Raw genomic sequence first — 5412 nt, forward strand, 5'->3', positions numbered from 1 at the left:
CGCTTGTAGTCCCTTTGGTTTATGACTGTTAGGGCTGATCCTGTGTCCAATTCCATTTTCACTTGGACTCCGTCTATCTTGAGTGTGACCTAGATAGTCTGGTGATCCTCCATTTTGGTTACCTTATGTAGTTTCAGACAACCCAGCTCCTTGCTTCCGGAGTCTGTATCACTTTTCTGTTCGTCTGAACTACTGTCCATCACCTTATGTACCTTTTTGTACTTCTCCTGTGGAGATTTCTTGCTGTTGGTTTTCTCCCCTGACCTGCAGACTCTTGCTATGTGTCCTGTTTTTCCACACTGTCTGCACACTTGGTCCTTGAACCAACAATCCTTCTGGTCGTGTGTTGTTCTGCCGCAGCGATAACACTTCCCTGCTCCATATGACATTTCATTGGTGCCATATTCTTGCGGTCTCCGTTGTATCTCTGCAGCGCCCCTTGCGGCTGCTTCGTGTGATACTGCCATGCTGAAAGCCTTGTCCAGCGTAAGATCCTTTTCTGATAGAAGCCGTTTCTGGGTTCCTTCACTTTGAAGCCCACACACAAACTTGTCCCTTAATGTATCTGCTAGTCCCACTCCAAACTGGCAGCGTTTCGATAGCTTGCGCAGTTCCGTTAAGTACTCAGCATTACTTTCGTCTTTATGCTGGTTCCTTTTGTGGAACTTAAATCTTTCTGCTATCAGCAGCGGTGTGGGGTTTAAGTGGTCCTGTAGGATTTCTACTATGCTTCTGAAATTCTTATCCACGGGCTTCTCTGGGGTTATTAGGTTTCGCAGTAAGCCATAAGTTTTTGCACCCATGGAATTTAACAAAACCAGTGCTTTCCTAGCATCTGGCACTTCATTCGCCCTGCAGTACACCTCAATGTGTTCCACGTATGCCGCCCAATCTTCGACTTCATTGTCGAACGCAGAGATACTGCCACTCTTCGGCATCCCTGGGTGTGATTTAACTGTCAAAAATGGTGTCTCCCGCGCTCTCCCTTATTCTCCGCTGGTACAAAATGGCATCTCCCACGCTTTCCTTTCTTCCCGCACTCGCCCTTCTTCTCCGCTGCGGCTTCTAAAAATGGCGTCTCCCGCGCTCTCCCTTCTTCTCCGCGGTTCAATGGCGTCTCCCGCGCTCTCCCTTCTTCTCCCCGCAGAAGCTGTTCAGCCCTTGAGCCCTGGCTGTGCTCTGCGCCTTCCCTTATGCGCCTTTCCCGTTTCCGCCGCTCGGTCCTGAACCCGGCTGCTGCTTTACCCTCTCTCTCTCTGTTTTTGTTTTTCCTCGACGCCGTTCGGTTTTCAACCCCCGGCTGCGCCCTGTGCGCTTCACCCTCTCTCTTACCCCGTCGACGCTGCTCGGCTTTTTCTCTGCCATCGGTCGGCTCCAGCCGCCGCTGTCCAGGAAGGGTCTGCGCTGTACCTGTTACCAGTCTGTTGCTGGATCGTCGTGGCTGGGGAACCAAGCCCGGCTCTCAACAGCCTCCCCTGCGATGTTCACTCTCTGCCGGACGACTGGGCGGTTGCTCGTGGTCGACGCCCGTGCTTCTGGCCTCGACTTTCTTCCACCGCCCCCCGGAGCGAATCCTTGAAGGGAAATGCAGAGTTGCAGGTAGATTCGAATCGACCTCGTCGCCACTGTTGGATCCGTGATTCTTAGAGTATGATGTTTTCCAATAACTACACGGAGACTGTAACTTAACAATCAACAGGTGTTTACTGGAGTAGGGTAGTCTCAAGACTGGCAGTACAGAGGCATGCTCAAGGCTTATATACAGGTGTGGTCACTGCCGGTACTACAGTATACAGGAGCTGTAAAAGTAGTTCTCTCTTAAAGGTACATACACTACAGGAGGGGCAGTACTGAGGGAGCACTGTACTGTGTGGAAATATGATTTTACCCTTACTAGTGCATGATGGGATACTTGACATCTAATGTATTTTTGTACCATTGCCTGTGGACTAAAACCAAGTCAGCAGCAACTAACGTAATCTTCTGACCTATTGCAATTAAGTTAATCACAACCTGCCAGAACAATACATTGCAGAACTATTGGGTAACCGCACTGCTAATGACATCGGGCCAAAGAATGAAAACAATTCTGTTAAAGGTCAATCTCGTTTCTCTTTATACATGATCATATTGAACTTGTGTTCTTCACTGTATAAATATGATAATCAGACATGAGTGAGCAAATCATTTTTTGGTAACAAGATTCAAACAAAACCTCCTGACAGAATATAATTAACTAACTTTGTCTGAAGACATTTCTGTCCTGCTGACCTTTTGATTGTCCTTGTTTAAACTCTTAATGTGTTTAAGATGATACAATACCATTACACGTGATCTATGGAACGCTTGCTTGTTTGAGTGTATAAATATGCTGCATTTGCTGATGTCCTTTAGAGATGTTGGCCTAGCCTTTGTCCAGGCAGCTCTCTCCTTGTATACACTTGTATGCAAGTAAAATAAAGCTTTGCTTATCTGACAGTACAGTTTGTTTCAGAGTCTTACTCGGAGTCGAGACTTCGACAACTGTCACTGGGTCAGTACTGGGGGAGTGCTGCACTGTCGGAGTGGCAGTACTGAGGGAGCGCTGTACTGTCGGAGGGGCAGTACTGAGGGAGCGCTGTACTGAGGGAGCGCTGTACTGTCGGAGTGGCAGTACTGAGGGAGCGCTGCACTGTCGGAGGGGCGGTACTGAGGGAGCGCTGTACTGTCAGAGGGGCCGTACTGAGGGAGCGTTGCACTGTTGGAGGGCCAGTACTGAGGGAGCGCTGTACTGTCGGAGGTGCCGTCTTTTGGATGAGATGTTAAACCGAGGCCCCGTCTGCTCTCTCAGGTGGACATAAAAGATCCCATGGCACTATTTCGAAGAAGAGCAGGGCAGTTATCCCCGGTGTCCTGGCCAATATTTATACCTCAATCAACATCACTAAAACAGATGATCTGGTCATTATCACCTTGTTGCTTGTGGGATCTTGTTGTGCGCAAACTGGCTACCGCGTTTCTTACATTACAACAGTGACCACACTTCAAAAGTACCTCATTGGCTGTAAAGCGCTTTGGGATGTCCTGAGGTTGTGAAAGGTGCTATACAAATGCAAGGCTTTCTTTTCTTTCGCTTTTTAGCCCATTTCCCAACTCTTATCAACACCCCTTTGCAGTTTCCTATGGTTTTCTAAAGCATGAACGATTCTGTCTATTTTAGTATCATCTGCAAGAACCGACACCACTCCCTCTATCCCGATATCCAAATCACTGACGCATGTAGTGAGCAGAAGTGGCCCCAGAGCGAAACCCTGTGGGACACCACTACCCAGAGCTGGCAGGTTATATTTATCAGGAAAAATAGAAAGGTGGAGCAGGCTGGGGCTCTTTTCTCTAGAATAGAAAAGGCTGAGGGGGATGGGGGAGGGGGGGGACCCGATAGCGGTCTTTAAGATTATGAAGGGGTTCGATAGGCTAGATGTAGAGAAACTGTTTCCACTTGTGGGCGAGACCAGAACTAAGGGCCATAAATATAGGCTGGTCACGAATAAATCCAATGGGGGATTCAGGAGAAACTTCTTTACCCAGAGAGTGGTGAGAATGTGGAACTCGCCACCACGGGGAGTGGTTGAGGCAAATAGCACAGATACATTTAAGGGGAAGCTCGATAAACACACGAGGGAGAAAGGAATGGAAGGATATGTTGACGGGTTTAGATGAAGAGGGGTGTGAGGAGGCTCGTGTGGAGCATAAACACCGGCATTCTCCGCTCCACTCCCACTCTGACCTCTCCATCCTCGGGCTCTTACATTGTTCCACGGAAGCTCAGCGTAAGCTCGAGGAACAGCACCTCATCTTTCAATTAGGCACTTTACAGCCTTCTGGACTCAACATCGAGTTCAACAATTTCAGACCATAACCTCGGCCCCTATCATTGTTTTTTCCTTCTCTCTCTCACATGGCAGCTGTCGATCATTCTGCCAGTGCCATTTACACTTCATCTAGAGTCATCTTCTGTTTCTTAACTTGTCCCATTACCATCTCCTTTTGCCTTGCACCATCTCTTAATGTCTCTTAATCTCTCCTGCCTTCCATCCCATCACAGACCTTCCCCTTTTGTTCTTTACTCCCCTCCTCCCTGCCCTTGTTTAAAGACCTTTCTTCTCTAACCTTTTCCAGTTCTGATGAAGGGACATCGACCCGAAACGTTAGCTCTGTTTCTCTCCCCTCAATGCTGCCTGACCTGCTGGGTGTTTCCAGCACTTTCTGTTGTTATTACTGGCATAGACCTGTTGGGCAGAATAGCCTGTTTCTGTGCTGTAAATACTATGTAACACACAGTGTGTGTGTGTGTGTGTGTGTCTGACTGTCAATGTGTATTGAGTGTGTGTGTATATCTGACTTTCAATGTGTATTGGGTGTGTGTGTATATCTGACTGTCAATGTGTATTGCGTGTGTGTGTGTATATCTGACTGTCAATGTGTATTGAGTGTGTGTGTATATCTGACTGTCAATGTGTATTGAGTGTGTGTGTATATCTGACTTTCAATGTGTATTGAGTGTGTGTGTATATCTGACTGTCAATGTGTATTGCGTGTGTGTGTATATCTGTCAATGTGTATTGCGTGTGCGTGTGTATATCTGACTGTCAATGTGTATTGCGTGTGTGTGTATATCTGACTTTCAATGTGTATTGCGTGTGTGTGTATATCTGACTTTCAATGTGTATTGAGTGTGTGTGTATATCTGACTGTCAATGTGTATTGCGTGTGTGTGTATATCTGACTGTCAATGTGTATTGCGTGTGTGTGTGTATATCTGACTGTCAATGTGTATTGAGTGTGTGTGTATATCTGACTTTCAATGTGTATTGCGTGTGTGTGTATATCTGACTTTCAATGTGTATTGAGTGTGTGTGTATATCTGACTGTCAATGTGTATTGCATGTGTGTGTGTATATCTGACTGTCAATGTGTATTGCGTGTGTGTGTGTATATCTGACTGTCAATGTGTATTGCGTGTGTGTGTGTATATCTGACTGTCAATGTGTATTGAGTGTGTGTGTATATCTGACTGTCAATGTGTATTGCGTGTATGTGTGTGTATATCTGACTGTCAATGTGTATTGCGTGTGTGTGTATATCTGACTGTCAATGTGTATTGCGTGTGTGTGTGTATATCTGACTGTCAATGTGTATTGAGTGTGTGTGTATATCTGACTGTCAATGTGTATTGAGTGTGTGTGTATATCTGACTTTCAATGTGTATTGAGTGTGTGTGTATATCTGACTGTCAATGTGTATTGCGTGTGTGTGTATATCTGTCAATGTGTATTGCGTGTGCGTGTGTATATCTGACTGTCAATGTGTATTGCGTGTGTGTGTATATCTGACTTTCAATGTGTATTGCGTGTGTGTGTATATCTGACTTTC

This window comes from Somniosus microcephalus, chromosome 4 (genome assembly GCF_052327205.1).
Source record: "Somniosus microcephalus isolate GS21.2 chromosome 4, FLI_Smic_1.0, whole genome shotgun sequence".
Taxonomy (NCBI): Eukaryota; Metazoa; Chordata; class Chondrichthyes; order Squaliformes; family Somniosidae; genus Somniosus; species Somniosus microcephalus.